At 37.6% G+C, this 17,010-nt stretch overlaps 1 non-coding gene and 1 pseudogene across 1 annotated transcript; both read left to right on the forward strand.

The window, feature by feature from the left end:
• The first annotated feature begins 2,753 nt into the window (after window positions 1-2,753).
• Window positions 2,754-5,125, forward strand: LOC118641021 (annotated as a pseudogene).
• An 8,266-nt stretch (window positions 5,126-13,391) lies between these two features.
• LOC118641038 lies at window positions 13,392-13,536 on the forward strand. The gene has a single exon (XR_004961506.1). It is a non-coding gene; the product is annotated as a U4atac minor spliceosomal RNA (small nuclear RNA).
• The last annotated feature ends 3,474 nt before the right edge of the window (window positions 13,537-17,010 follow it).

Genomic DNA, 17,010 nt, shown 5'->3' on the forward strand with positions numbered 1-17,010 from the left:
TACAAAAAGTATTTTAGGCATATCACATATTTTAACTACTTTTGAAAACCAGGTAAGATTATATTTTTACCTGTGGTCGTATACTATAAGATGGCAAATTTATAGTTCCTTTTGCCCTAATGTACAGTCCTATTCATTGGTTAGTCGTCATTTGCTCAAACAACTTATAAATTCATGTTCTCACAAGGTAATTCATTCTCTATTTTGAAAATGCTACTTGTTAGAACATTATTTCTCATATTGAACCAAAACCTGCCTTTCTATAACTTAATCTTTGTGAGCTAAGTCTAAAGCTCCCAGAAGCTTTTTTTTTTTTTTTTTTTTAAGGCTACATATTATTAGGTCTTTTAACTCTTTTTATAGATATTGGTTTCTAGACATCATCCTTGTTCTCCTTGTTTGGGTCTTAACATTTAATACTTTTTTGTTTGTTGAATTTGTTTCTTAATTCATTAAAATTTTTCTATTAAATATCTAGTATAACTAATCCAATAGTGCTATAAGGCGGGAAACAACAGTCTCTTTTCTCACTCCTAATTTCTACTTCCTGGAGGCTCCTTTGTTGTAGAAACTTGTATCCTTCTATTTTGGAAGTTTTACTGGTATTTTCTTCTTTTCTCTTTCAGCTTTCCTGGAACTTCTATTGGATGTTAGGGTCCCATTAATTAACTACCTATTTTCTATTTCTTGCTTGTCTGCTTTCTGGGAGATTTCCTCGATTTTATATTAACTCTTCTATGGAACTTTTCATTTTTATCAAGCCAATTTCCAAGCGTTCTTTTTATTCTCTGAATATTTCTGTAACACATTCTATACTTGGTTGATGGATGTTGTACATACAGTGTGTGTGTGTGTATGCACACACATATGCAGTAATTTGTGTGTTTTTTCTGTTTGCTTCAAATATATTTTTGTTTATTAAGTGCCTTATAGTATTAACTAACTTAACCCTTAGAGTGGTCCTTTAAGGTATCTTCTATTATCTCTATTTTACTAATATGGAAACTGAGATGCAGGAGAGTTAAGTAATGACACATGGTCATAGAATTAAACAGCGGCAGAGCTAGGATTCGAACTCAGCAATCTTGAGGCTCTTGAGTTTACACTGATAGCCTCTGCACTGTAATGTTTCTGCATCATTAAGTTTCAAAATGTTTGGCTAGAATAATGGCAAAAAGAGCCCTACAGAATGTTAGGGGACTCCCTCTCAGCTGACATCAGTCACCACTTCTTGTTTAAATAATTACAAATCTACTTTCAGACCATGTTTTTCTCCCTTGTCCCTGGGGGTGCAAAAGTCTTAGTCATATGACTACAGAACTTTAAGGTTCTGAGACACCAAGAGGGAACTGATGGGGAACTCTCTCTAGAGTGATGCAGACCTCAGATACAAGCCTATCTTGTCTTACTCCTGGTTGTATGGCTATGGCAAATTAGTTCATCTTCTCTGGTTCTCAGTTTCTATAAAACAGGGTGAATAATATTTAACTTGCTGAGTAGTTGTCAAGATTCAAGGTAAAGTACCTAGTGCACTGTAGGTCTTCAATTAATGGTAGCTATTATCTGCCAGTCCATTAATCCTTTCAAAGAATGAAGTACATTAAGAGGGCTGGTTTGTTTTTATGACCTCTTACTAATTCTATAATTGTTTCCTCTCCTTAGAGCTCACTAAGCAGCCATTTGATAACGTGTTCTAGAATTTTGCCTTGAATTGATATCAAGATCACCAGCTTTTAGCTTTGGGCACTCATTTTACAGTTTTTTGAAAATTAGAACAGTGTTTGCCTGTCTTCACTCTTTCATCAACTAGATGCTTCAGATATCATTGAAATCTTGTTTTCAGGTTTTCTTTTATTCCAAAGTGTAATCTGTCTAGACAAGGAGACTTGAGCTCCTTTCCAATGGCTATATTGCTCTCTGAGCCTGTCTTGGCTTTCATTTCCTTCAGACCATTGCTTATTCTCTTTCCAATCTGATGCCATTCTCTTTACAGAGAAAACAAAAGTAAAGTAGGAATTCAGCAATCCCACTTTTACCGCCTTATACCTCATGTTCCTATTTATATCAGTCACTAGTAAGAGTCCACACTTCCCAACTCATGCTCACACAGATACTTGTTCCCACATTGCTCTGTATACTCCCTAGTCTGTTCTCTCTTCCTCTTCTTTCTGCCCTTTAGACCTTTAAACTCACTGTGTTTGGTCAGCAATTTCCTCATTCTATTCTCTGAACATTTTCTTCCCTTTGTGTCTCTGATTGTCTCTTGGGAGTACAGTTTCCTCTGTAGCCCACCTACACTGCCTGTTTCTTCTGTATACCATAGGCCCTAAGGGTAGAGTAAGCATCTTACTTGCTTCCTTGACCCAACAACCCTCTGGTGCACAGGCTAACACTCTAATCACTGAGCCGTGCCAGCCAAGGCACCTGTGCAGCACTTTATAATACACTTTGGGTGGGCATGGTGGGATTTACTCCCTAAGTTAGTAAAAAAATTATAGTAAATTGATAAAACTTTTCTATCTTCCGACCCTGGTTACCCTAAGAAAAATATTTAGAATTAACATGAAATAAAACAATAACATAGTTATAAGCTCTCGTGATATAGAATAGAGACAATCTTATTTCAAATTATTTCACAGGCAGATAATAAGGTCAGTATACAGTTGTTCATAATCTTGTTTTTAAACTACTTCAGATTTTACATGCACAACTTTGAAAATCTTGTCTTTTTTGTTTTCAAGGACAAATATTAACACCATAATTTCTTTATAGCTACACATACAAGTTTGCAGCAGCAGCTTATTCGAGTGATGGACCACATCTGTAACTTAGTTGATACTATTCCTAATGATGAACTGAAAGCTTTGGATTGTGGGAATGACCTGCTTCAGCAGCGGGACATAAGGTATCTTGATTTTTCTCCTTCTGGAGTATATCTGACTGCATTTCCACCACTCTATATCAGAAACATACAGGGCAACATTTTTAACATTTTGAATAGGATAAATTGTCACTATGTTTTAATTTATTAACTTTTTCAAGCTGCTCCTTTAATATTTGTATTCAAATTTTTGAAATTGGAAAAAAAAAAAGGGTATATGTTGCTGCAATTTGGAATGAGAACTAAAGATATACTTGTGTGGCCTACCTTGGTAGACTACTCATACTTACTATGGTGTTGTGTATTTTTTCTTCAGAAGGAAACTCCTAGCTGAAGCAGATTTAAACACAAGTGATGTCAGTGTTTTCGGTTCAGTGTGGAGGTGCAGGCCTGATGTACTCCATCACCCCATGGAGGATATGGCGTCTGTTTCCTTGCCTTATGCATTTCCAAAGGTGATTTCTTCCCTACAAGGAATTCTGATAAGGAGTTAAATTTTTAACCCATTTCCTCAAATTCCATTTCTTCTGAGGACTGGTTAGTAATTACTACCCCAGGGAAGACAGGATTCTCAGTCACCAAGAAGAATCTCTTTGAAAGACCATTATTCAATTCCCATTTACAGAAATCCTTTGTAAGTAGCAAATGGGCTGAAACACCAAGGATAGAAAAAAGAAATGAAAACTCATTTTCCAGGAAATGTTCTTACAAGCACTGCTATAAAAGATCAGAATAAACATACTGCTTCAATAGATAATTTAGAGAGAGAAATCCAGGCTTCCTTTGAGATCGATAATTTTAACATAGATGACTTAGATGATGATGATGAGTGGGAAAATATAATGCATGACTTAGCAACGAGCAAATCTTCCACAGCTGCCTATCAACCTATTAAAGAAGGTCGACCAGTTAAATCAGTATCAGAAAGAATTTCTCCAGCCAAGTCAAACTGTCTTCCTGTGGTATCTACTGCTCAAAATAAAAACTTCTCAGAGTCATTTCAAAAATGTAAGTGTACATATTTTTTCAAATTCTGGATTGATAAAACCTGATCAATTTATCAAGTAGAGAAATGTGTTTTATGTCTTAAAATATTAAAATATAGGGCAGTCAAAGAAAGATTTGAAGTCAAAGTTGTTGTTTTAAAATCCTCACCAGAGGATATTTTTCTGGTGATTTTTAGATAGAGTGGAAGGAGAAAGGGGAAGAGGGAGAGAGGGAGACATCAATTGGTTACCTCCCATACAACCCTGACCAGGCTGGGGATTGAACCTGCAATCGAGGTATGTGTTTTTGACTGGGAATCAAACCCTTGTCACTTCTGGTCTGCAGGCCAGCACTCTAACCACTGAGCTAAACTGGCCAGGGCTGAAGTCAAAGTTCTTAAATCAATCAAATTATTTCTTTTGGCCTGGAATTCTTTTCAAATTCAATGCCTTAACCACTCAGCCATCACTGCTACTGGCCTGGAATTCTTTGAATTCATTCAACAAATATTTACTGAGTGCCCACTATATTCTGCTCTAGGTTCTGGTAATAGATGATAATGAATAGTTCCTTTCCTCTTGGAGCTCATAGTTTAGTGAGGGAAGTTTTTGGAGGAGTGAAATTAGCCACTATAAAGGCTGCAGAGAAAAGCCAAAAGTAATTTTATTTCGTTTTATATTTTATTTTTTTATTTTTTATCCTCACCCGAGGACATTTTTTCCATTTTTTGTTCAGATAGAGTGGGAGGGGGAGAGAGAGAGAGAGAAATATCGACGTGAAAGGGACACATCGATTGGCTGCCACCCGTATAACCAACCAGGGCCGGGAACACACTGCAACCGAGGTACTTGCCCTTAGCGGGAACCTAACCCGGGTCTCTCTGGACTGTAGGCTGATGCTCTAACCGCTGAGCCAAACTGGCTAGGGTGCCAGAACTAATTTTAAAATCTTACATCAATCCTATAAAATTATCATAAAATGTATTTTTTTTTAACTGAAACAAGTTTAGATGTACAAAGTTTTGTAAAGTACAGCCTTCTCTATTTTTGCTCTTGATGACTTAATACCACAGGGTGGTTCTTATAGTTAAGTTGTTGACCTTTAAAATAACTATTAATGAGTTTATTTTTGTATCCTATTAGAATGTGTCATACTTGACAGTTGAAATTATCTTGAGATAGTTGAGCATTGGGATTGGAGTAACTGCCAAAGCTGGTGTGAGCTCCTCTTGTTCTCTGTGTTGAACCAGAGTTGTGACAGCAAGGATGGAGAGCAGGGGGTAGATGTGTGTGACATTGTGCAAGAAGAATCAGGAAGCTAAGATGACTCTGAGGTGTCTGACCCAGTGACTGGGAAAGTATGACACCATTAACAGAAATAGGGGAGTCAGAAGATAGGCAGATTTTGGAGAAAAGCTGACATGGGCTATTTTAAGACTTGTTGAGCTTACAGTATTAGTAAGTCATTTAGGTATAAATGTCATGTGGACAATTGGAGATGTATGTAGGACTGGAACTTAGGAGCAGATCGGTTTAAACAAAGAGGTCTAGGCCTTCGGTGCACATAAGTGATGCTTAAGATCATAGGACTAGAAAAATTCCAAAAAAGAACGTCTAAAAACTCCAATCCCAAGTATCTGAAAGACTCCCAAATATAAGGGGAAACATGGAAGTGGAACCAAGAAAGGGAATTTAAATCCACAGTTGTCGAAGGTCAGTCAAGAAAGAAGAGGAAGGAGAAAATAAAGGATAGTGGTGGTGATGTACAAAAATCAAGGACAGACTTGAATTTGGCCCTTAGCAAGTCTTTGGTGACCTTGACACTTACATGGGAGGAAATTCAGTAAATGGTTAAAAAAGGAAAGGTATGCCAATGATTATGCAGGGCAAAGGGTAAATGCTGAAACTGACTTGTGACTTTAATGCCTGATTATTCCTAACATCAATTCTTTTCTTAGACCAGTTGGCACAAAATTTAGCATCCAGAAATCTGAAACATGAGCATTTCCAAAGTCTTAATTTTCCTCATACAAAAGAAATTATGAAGATTTTTCATAAAAAATTTGGCCTGCATAATTTTATAACTAATCAGCTAGAGGCAATCAATGCTGCACTGCTTGGTGAAGACTGTTTTATCTTAATGCCCACTGGTATGTATTTTGAGATATGAATTGGCAGAAAGTCATTGGCAGATATGAAATGAAAGCCCTTTAATAGAATGAAAGAGAACACTGACACAGTATTTCTATCACTTATGTGCCTCTAAACCTCCCATACCATGTAGTAAGAAAGTACATTACCTCATTGTAGTTGTTGACATTTATAGCCCTTTAAGGTTTTTAAAGCTCATTGTGTTGAACTGATCTAGAATTTCTCTTTGGGAATTTTTCTTTTTCTAGTCTAAATTTGTCTGGAACATGAATAAAAATGTTGGACTAAAATAGAGACATGACCATTACTGGCAGTTTATTTGGTACAGTCTAGTGTTGCATATGGTGGTAATATCAGCAGCTCTGGAGTAATGGCTTAAAGTGCAGCCCTGCCATTTACTAGTGGTGTAACCTTGAGCAAGGCATTTCACTCCCAGAACCCTATGAATGCAGTTGGGTTAATCATTATAAAATACCTGTTTCACAGAGTGTTACAAGAATTAAATAAAAAACATAGAGCGTAGTTCTTTCTTGGCCTGTTTTGAAGAGACTCAGGACTTTTCATTGTGCTATAAATGTTTATAACAGCTGTTCAATAATTTATAGTCATCCAAGTCAGAATATTAAATAAGCAATTAGGATAAGAAGCATGGGGAATTTGGGGTTTTAGTACTTATACATGTAGTCTTCCCTTGGCCTTTTACTCACCTTTGAGACCTTAAGCAATTAGTTGTTTTCATCATTGTTAAATAGTGTTGTCTGGGCACCTGAATTTTTTCAAACTGATTTTAAAATTTAGTTGATGTTTAATAATCATTTCCGATTTCATCAACTTACTCACTCTGTGTCAATGCCAAGTTGGTACTCCAGAACTAACGCAGGAAAGAACCCTGGGTCATCCAGTGGTTTTGGGGGCTTTCTATGTTTTTTGGGGGGGGATTTCAAGGGGGTGTTTTTAAGTGTCCTTTCATCCCAATTTCAGCCTCTTGATTTATATATATAAGATTCCAAATGAAGTTTGTTTTAGATGGAAAAATTTATAAGACACTAATCTAGTACATTTTGAAGGTAATATAATTGAGACATGACAAGATTAAATAGCATTATCTAAGTCATAACCTATTCAGTGGTTCTCAACCTTCCTATTGCTGCAACCCTTTAATACAGTTCCTCATGTTGTGGTGACCCCCAACCATAAAATTATTTTTGTTGCTACTTCTTAACTGTAATTTTGCTACTGTTATGTCTTAGGCAACCCCTGTGAAAGGGTCATTAGACCCCCAAAGGGGACGCAACCACTGTAAGTTGTAGAGCAGAAATTAGAACTCAGCTTCTTGTTCTTTCCTTGACACTTACACATATATACCAAAATGAAATTTACTCACTACACATGCAGTAAAGATGGAATGTCTTGTTAAAACACAAATTGAAGTCCTAGAAAGTGCCCAGCACACATTTCTAATATTAGTGGACTGATGAAGTTGAAAATTAGGGCTTAATCATGTTAGTTACCATTAAATAAATGTGCCCTGATTGTCTTGTCATTTTGAATTAGAGATACATGGAGAGAGATTCCAACCCGCCGCCTCCACCCCCAACCTTGGTCTCAAAAGTAATTTCTTTCTCTTCATCTTCTGTTAGTATACACAATATAGTTCTACCCTTCATTTATTTTAAAGGAAGATTGGGAATATTACCTTATTGATAAGAGCACAGGGAGTAAAAGCTCTGATATTTATGGTAGTGGTTTAACAAAACTGAGATTCTAAAAGTGCCCTTTGGATCATCAAAGAAATACTAAACCATCTTAACTATAGGTTTTAGTGTTCTATATTTTATCACATTTTAACTCTTTAAAAATTATATGTTATATAAAATAATTATTTTAATCCCAGCACCATAACTAGATTTGGGATTTCCCAAGTAGCCTTTTAAAGCAATTCTATTACATTTAAGTTTTCTGCCCTAATTCTTGCTTTTGCTGTCATATGTACCTACATGAGATGTCCTAAAAGATCGTCTTTACTCATTTAAATTGTCTAAGTATTTTGGTTCTTTTGAATATGGTATATTGTTGGCACAATGGGGAATATCACTTGGTATCCTATTAATTAATTATCTTAAATGTTGTTTGCGGTTTACTTTGTAACTTTTGCCTTCATGCTCTCAAGATAGAACCTGACAAATATTTTTTTCATTTCTCTTTTAGGAGGTGGTAAAAGTTTGTGTTACCAGCTCCTTGCCTGTGTTTCTCCTGGGGTCACTATTGTAATTTCTCCCTTGAGATCACTTATAGTAGATCAAGTCCAAAAGCTGACCTCATTGGATATAAGTTAAAAACAAAACTCTACAAATTGCAATAAAAATACTAATAAAAACATAACTTAAAAATAATTACATTTAGTATTCTGGGGTACCTTTTTATTTAATAGTGTGTGGCTTATAAGAATAAAGTACAGCCTGGCTGATGTGGCTCAGTAGTTGAGCATCTACCCAAACACCAAGAGGTCACCGGTTCAATTCCCAGTCAGGGCACATGCCCAGGTTGTGGGCTAGATCCCCAGTGGGGTAGCATGCAGGAGGCGGCCGATAGATATTCTCTTTCATTGATGTTTCTCTCTCTCTTCCTCTTTCTAAAATCAAAAAAGAAAAAAAAAATTGAAAAAGAAAAAAAGAGTAAAATACAGCTGTTACATTAAATTGTACCTTTCAGCACAGGTCTTTGAAAATTCTCATACTTGCCTGGCCGGTGTGGCCCAGTGGTTGAGTGTTGACCCATGCACCAAGAGGTCGCTGGTTTGATTCCCGGTCAGAACATATGCCCAGGTTGTGGGCCCAATTCCCAGTGGGGGACATGCAGGAGGCAGCCAGTAGATGTTCTCTCTCATCAATGTTTTTATCTCTCTCCCTCTCCCTTCTCTAAAAATCAATAAAGAAAAAGAATTTTTTAAGAATATTCTCATACAGATAACCTTCTATAGTTCCATCTGATTTTATTCTAGAAGAACTTATTTTAGCAAAAAGTTTTAACTTGTATATTGAATTTTTTAAATTAATATGAAAGGAGTTTTTAAATTTTATAATTACTGCCAGATCAGCACAGTTCTTACCTTACTCCCTTAACATTTTTATTTATTTTTTATTTTATATATTTATTTTTTTAATCGTCACCCGAGGACATTTTTTCCATTTTTTTGTTCAGATAGAGTGGGAGGGAGGGAGGGGGAGAGAGAGAGAGAGAGAGAGAGAGAGAAACATCGACGTGAAAGGGACACATCAAGTCACTGCCACCCACACGACCAACCAGGGCTGGGGACAAACTGCAACTGAGATATGTGCCCCTAGCAGGAACCGAACCTGGGTCTCTGGACCGCAGACTGACGCTATAACCGCTGAGCCAAACCAGCCAGGGCCTCCCTTAACATTTTTAAATGCATACACATGCATGTGCCCACACGTCTTTTTCCTCCTGGCTGAGTTTAAGAAAATATATGAATGCATTCTACTAAACCCTGCATATTGTGATCAGACAGAACTGTTTTCAGGGTTATGAGCCACTACCTTTCCACAAGACCACTGGTTTGATTTTTCTTCCAAAGAATATTTCAGTGCAGTGATGGTAGCCATTGTTCAACCAGTCATGATGTTATGGCCCTTTCATCATTGTTACACATTGAAACCCTGAAGATACATTTACCTAAAAAAGAATGTAGCTGTACATTAGGACTGGATCTTTTGGATGCTGAATTCATATTTATCTTACATACAAATATGAAGAGCAAAGAAATTAAAGAAATGAAAAAAAGGAAGTAAACAATATTTTAAATTATAGTTAATAAGGGTTTTTAAAATATGTACTATGTACTAATAATTTGTTATTTTTATTACATGGAGATTGTCTTTCCTTTAACAGCTTTGACATATGACTTATAAAATATTTATAAAAGCTAAGGATAAATATAAGCATAAATCAGATTAATGTGTAAAATTTACATTGTTAATTACTTTTATACTTAGATTCCAGCTACATATCTGACAGGTGATAAGACTGACTCAGAAGCTACAAATATTTATCTCCAGTTATCAAAAAAAAAAAACAAAACCCAATTATAAAACTTTTATATGTTACTCCAGAGAAGGTTTGTATTTTATCATTATTTTAAAATAAGATATTAGAGCTGTGTTAGGAAAACAATTTTGTTCTCCCTTCTGTGTAGGGGAAAACTCAGTCTTCTCGTCCTCTGTTTCTCTCCTTTACCAGTCACATAGGAGACTTCATTTTTGTCACCAAATGTGTGGAGGTTTTTTTCCTTACACCAAGCAATTCTTGTGACACCAGACGGGTGTTCTACAATTTAACTCAATTCTGACATTGCCTACCCAGAGATAGTGTCAGATCCCACAGGTTAAGGGCTCAGTCCCACAAGAGTGTTCCCTCTCCACTTCAGATGCCAATCACAAAGTAGTAGGTCCCCAGGTTACCCATAACTTCTGTCCGATTTGGCTACAAATGAGAAGTTTCTATGACTCCCTTCTCAGGTTTGATTAATTTGCTATCATGGCTCTTAGAACTAAGGGCAATGCTTAAGTTTACCAGTTTATTAAAGGACATGATAAAGATACAGATGAATAACTAAATGGAGAAAAACGTAGGATGAGGTCTGGGAGGGTCCTGAGCATGGGAGCTTCTGTCCCTGTGGAGTAGGGGAATATCACCCTCCTGGTGTGGATGTGTTTGCCAACCTTTAAACTCTTGACCCCATACTTTGGGGATTTTATTTAGGCTTCTTGATGTAGGCATGATCAATTATTAACTCTCTTTCTATCCCGTCTGGAGGATGGGGAGTGAGGCTGAAAATGTCAGGGTTCTAATCATGGGTTGGTCCTTCTGGTAACCAGCCCCCATCCAGGAGCCCACGCAGAGTCGACTCAACAGAGTAAATGATGCTCCTAGTGTTCTTATCACTTAGGAAATTACAAGGGTTTCATGAGCTATGTGCCAGGAATTGAGGGTGTGAACCAATATATTTTTCTATTATCTCCTAAAAGTTCAATAGAATATATTTTTTAATTTTGACATATTTCTGATGTATAGCAAAGAATTCTTGTATGACTTTCACCTAGAAATCCCAAATGATAACATTTTACTGTAATTGCTTTTATCATTCTTTCTACTTTTTCTTAAACATTTAAAAGTAAGTTGCAAACATGATATCTTTTTAATCCTAAATACTTTACCATGAATTTTCTAAAAACAATAAATTCTCTTGCATTATCTCAGTACAATGATAAAAATCAGAAAATGTTCATTTATACGACACTATTACTTAGTCTATAAACCTTACTTCATTTTCAATAGTTGTCCTAATAATGTCCTGCATAGCAAAAGAAAATCTTAGATTGTGAATTGCATTTAGTTGTCATGTCTCTTTAGTTTGTCTCTGTCTTTCATGCTTTGACAATTTTGAAAAGTAAAGTCCAGTTATTTTGAGAACTGTCCCTCAATTTGAGTTTGTTTATGTTTCCTCGTGATTAGATTCAAGTTATTCATCTTGGAAGGAACATCAGAAGTGCTAATAAGTTCTCAGTGCATCCAATCAGGAGGCATTTGATGTCAGTTTATTGTATTATTGGTGATGTTAATTAACCTGATTACCTATTTAAGGTGGTAACTGCCAGATTTCTTTTTTGTTAGTCCTCACTGGAGGCTATTTTTCCATTGGGTTTTAGAAAGAGTGGGAGAAAGAGAGAGAGACAGAGACACCGATGTAAGAGAAATGCATTGATTGGTTGCCTCCGGCATGACCCCAACCAGGGCCAGGGATCCAACCTGCAACCCATCAGTCCCCAGACCAATGCTCTAACCACTGAGTGAAACTGGCCAGGGTACTGCTGGATTTCTTCACTGTAAAATTACCTTTTTTTTCTCTCTTTTTATAATAAATGTAAGATTTTAAGTAATTTTTTGCCTTTGTAATAGTAGGAATTTTGTTATGGGATACTCTGAGACTATAAATACCCTGTTACTCATGAGACTTTTATCATCAATGGATGCCAAATGATGATTTTTCTAATTCATTTGGCATTTTACTATAACAAAGAGCTTTACCTTTTACCTATATATTTATTTATATTAATATGAAATTATGGACTTTTATATAATGGGCCAGAATAGATTTTTGTTATGTAGTTTAATGTTCTAATTATTGTCCTGGATTTGGCCATTGTGGGACCTCCATCAAACTGGCCTGTTCGTCCTTTTGACATGTTTGTCAGATGAAATATCAGATGTGGTTGTTGATACTAGGTGTCATTGCTTCTAGGCCCTGCCATGGACAGCTACAAAATATATATGTACAAACAAATTTTTGTATGTAACATATGCATATATACACATATGTATATATGTATGTGTATGTATCCCCTCCCCAAGTAATAAGCATGCAAATAACATCCATAACACTGTTCCCAGCGTAAACATGACCCTTAGGTATATAGAGATCCAGAAAAATGTTTTAGAACCACTGACCTTGATACATAACTGTTTTCTAAACATTCTAAAATGTCTCTGCTATTTTTTCTTACTTCTGCTAATTCACTTCATAGATTGGAATACGAACCAATTTTCTCTGAGGATTTTAATGCGGCTTAAGTTGTAGTGGAACTTAAAGACAACAGAACCTTTTAGGTGATGTGGTGTTTTAATATTTTTAAATGTCTAATTAATCCATTTCTGATCTAGGTCTGTGCAAGTAACAGACTGATTTCTACTCTGGAAAATCTGTATGAGAGGAAGCTCTTGGCACGCTTTGTTATTGATGAAGCACATTGTGTCAGTCAGGTAAATACTGTCTTTTATGTTTTGAAATACCGATAAATATATACTACCAATAGTATATCTATTTTCAGAATTGAAGAGAGAAAAAACATTGGGTGAATTATTCTGCTATTTTGCTGAAGAATAAGGTGGTTCTGAATATAGTGAGCAGTGTTGGCTTTGTATATAAGGAAGATTCAAATAGTCTGAAAAGCAGTGTTTTTTTTCCCAACTAGTGGGGACATAATTTTCGTCAAGATTACAAAAGAATGAATATGTTTTGCCAGAAATTTCCCTCTGTTCCAGTGATGACTCTTACTGCCACAGCTAATCCCAGGGTACAGAAGGACATCCTCACTCAGCTGAAGATTCTCAGACCTCAGGTGTAAGTTGTTGAAAGTCATGCATTTCAAGCTCTGGGGCAGTGGTTCTTAGATTGCTATTTATTATAATAATCTCCGGAGTTCTGTAAATCCCAATGTCCAGGTTGTGCCTGATGCCAATTAGCTCAGAATTTTGGAGCTGGGAGCCAGTACATTTTTTTAAATCCCCAGTAAAGCATCCTTTTCTTGGGGTTGTGGTACTGTCCAATTAGCATGTAGTGAGGGCAGTACTGCTAACGCCTTAAAACAAAAATCCCAACTGATTACATTATACAGCAAAGAACCAGGGCCCTAAGGCTTTTCTTCACTTACTGAAATGAAAACTTTTTCTGGGTACCTGTCTTGTAAGTAGGGATAAAGTGCGTGCTGTCCCTGTTAGCCCTAGGATCATCCCAGTCATAAATTAGCTTTTATTTATCTAATTTTGGCTCCCATACTTTAGAGTATACATCATGAAAGGAACCAATAACCCTGCTTTGTCCTTTTCCCCTCAAGTCTCAGTAACATCCAGAATGTTGAAAACAGTCCAGAAGCTATATATAACAGCTTTTGTACTTTGTTTCCATGTCAACAGCAAAGGGCTTATTATTGTTGGCACCAAATCTATAATTATTCAATAATAAAAACTACAATAGCCAAGTACACCACATACATAGGTTGTCCTGGATTATTTTGTTCCTCTGCATGAGTTTGTAGACACAGGAGCATTCTCTGATAGATTCATTCACTCAGCAAATATTTACTTAACAGTTGTTGTGTACCAAAATTAATATATTTTTTCCTTCCAATTTGTTAATGGGTGCTTTGAGTTTGAGGAATGCCTGAAGGAATTATGATTAATATATTGGGGTGAATTATTTTTTTAAAGCACACTTTTTCATTTGGAAATAAAGAGAATAAGTTGGCTCTATAAATATTGTGATCAGGCCCTGGCCGGTTTGGCTCAGCGGTTAGAGCGTCAGCCTGTGGTCCACAGAGACCCGGGTTCAGTTCCCGCTAAGGGCATGTACCTTGGCTGCAGTTTGTCCCCGGCCCTGGTTGGGTCGTGTGGGTGGCGGCCACTCGATGTGTCCCTTTCACATCGATGTTTCTCTCTCTTCCTCTCTCTCCTTCCCGCTCTATCTGAGTAAAATATGGAAAAATGTCCTCGAGTGAGGATAAAAAAACAAACAAACAAAATATTGTGATCAGTAAAAACAATAACAGCATCTAACTAGTTGGGGGGAAAAATAACAGTGGTTAGAGCGTGGGTTATGAGAAGAACCAGAAGTGCCATATGGAGGATATGAGGTTGTGAGGTTAAGATAGCTACAGAGACCTTTCCAGATTAAACTGTCATTCTTGCTTTGTCAGTGAGGCTCAGTGCCTGGGTGTCAGCCTGTGCACCAAGAGGTTGCTTGTTCAATTCCCAGTCAGGGCACATGCCCAGGTTGTGGGCCCAATCACCAGTGGGGGGCATGTAGGAGGCGGCAAGTTGAAGCTCTCATTGATGTTTCTATCTCCTCCCTCTTTCTTTAAAATCGATGAAGAAAAAATAAATATAAATCGGCGTTCTTAAGTGTAGGAACTTCCGAGTACTCAAAATTTTTTGTGTATAATCACAAAACTTAGAATGGAATATTTTCGCCCTGGCCAGTTTGGCTCAGCGGTTAGAGTGTCGACCTGCGGTCTGGAGAGACCTGGGTTCGGTTCCCGCTAAGGGCACGTACCTCGGTTGCAGTTTGTCCCTGGGCCCTGGTTGGTCGTGCGGGTGGCAGCCACTCGATGTGTCCCTTCACGTCGATGTTTCTCACTCTCTCTCCCTTCCTCTCTCTCCCTCCCACTCTATCTGTACAAAAAATGGAAAAATATCCTCGGGTGAGGATAAAAAAAAAAAAAAAGAATGGAATATTTTCAGCCCTGGCCGGTTTGGCTCAGTGGTTAGAGCATCAGCCTGCGGTCCGGAGAGACCCGGGTTCGGTTCCCGCTAAGGGCATGTACCTCGGTTGCAGTTTGTCCCCGGCCCTGGTTGGTCGTGCGGGTGGCAGCCACTCGATGTGTCCCTTCACGTCGATGTTTCTCTCTCTCTCTCTCCCTCTCCCTCCCACTCTATCTGTACAAAAAATGGTAAAGTGTCCTCGGGTGAGGATTAAAAAAAAAAAGAATGGAATATTTTCAGCCCTGGCCGGTTTGGCTCAGTGGTTAGAGCATCAGCCTGCGGTCCGGAGAGACCCGGGTTCGGTTCCCGCTAAGGGCATGTACCTCGGTTGCAGTTTGTCCCCGGCCCTGGTTGGTCGTGCGGGTGGCAGCCACTCGATGTGTCCCTTCACGTCGATGTTTCTCTCTCTCTCTCTCTCTCCCTCTCCCTCCCACTCTATCTGTACAAAAAATGGTAAAGTGTCCTTGGGTGAGGATTAAAAAAAAAAAGAATGGAATATTTTCATTTAATCTCACTCGCAGAGGGATGTTTGTATAAAATTTGAGGAGAGCCCTGGCCGGTTTTGCTCAGTGGTTAGAGCATCGGCCCGTAGACCGGTCCCGGGTTCGGTTCCCCCTAAGGGCATGTACCTCGGTTGCAGTTTGGTCCCATCCCCAGTTGGCGTGTGGGTGGCAGCCACTCGATGTGTCTCTCTCTCTTCCTCTCTCCCTCCCTCCCGCTCTATCTGAAGATAAATGCAAAAATGTCCTCCGGTGAGGATTTAAAAAAAAAAATTGGAGGAGAATATATTTTGCTTCCATAATTGATAAACATTACATTATATTTAAGGTGTCATACTTTAGGTTTTAGTGCTAGAAATTGGCTTCTACAAGTACTGCATCGGTCTGTGAAAGCTTTTCTTTTTTCTAATAGGCAATGTTTTTAGCTATTTTCCCATCAGTTTATGCCAGAAGCAATCTACTGTTCTTTTTGATCAGTAATACTAATTTGTCAAACGCCTATAGTTAAAAGAAATTATATAAGTTCACTTCACCTTTTGAATAACATTTTGTTAAGTATAGAATTTGTTATTTTTGTTTGAGTAAACATTACATGTATATATTTAGAGGCGGATACCTTTGATGCCTTTTCCTAGTAGTATGAGGAGGATATCTGCTTGCAAAAGCAATAGATTATACATTTCCTGAGTCTAGCATGTGGTGCCCTGTGCATACTTGGCATTCAGTAAGAATGAATAAATAAAACATTTGGTGGAATTTGGATGAATGTGGGTAAATGTGAAATTTTGGGCAAGTCTGTTGACTCTTAATATATTTGGTACTTCTGTATTTGGGAAGGTTTAAATCCCTTAGTGGAAGTAAAAGGTTTTAACAAACACTTTCTGGTACATTTTTTTCTGATCTTTTCTGACAATAAGCCCTTTGTTTGGATTAAATTTGCCCAACTGCTGATGTGTCGTGACCCTGGAGAAGGCAGGTACTGGTACGGTTGGAGCCATGGCCTCCATGCTCCTCGCCTTATGCTGATCTATGATACTGTTCTTCCACTTTGGGAAATACAAGGATGGATCGTAAACTTTACCTTTTCCTTAGGGCCTTAAAATATGAACTGAGAAAAAGAGACAGGCATAGACAGTTAATACAACAATAATAACACCAACACATACACATCTAGCTTATACATTGTTCTTGGCATTTTGTGTGTATTAACTCATTCACATCAAAGTCTTATGAGGTAGGTACTCCTATTTTCCTCACTTTATGCATGAGGAAGCTGAGGCACAGAGCATAACTTGAACAAGGTCATATACCTAGCAAGTAAGTAGCTGGAGTGAGGCGTTAACCCAAACAGTCTGGTTTCAGAACCCTTTAAATT

Source organism: Molossus molossus, unplaced genomic scaffold (assembly GCF_014108415.1).
Source record: "Molossus molossus isolate mMolMol1 unplaced genomic scaffold, mMolMol1.p scaffold_m16_p_24, whole genome shotgun sequence".
In the NCBI taxonomy this organism is placed as follows: domain Eukaryota; kingdom Metazoa; phylum Chordata; class Mammalia; order Chiroptera; family Molossidae; genus Molossus; species Molossus molossus.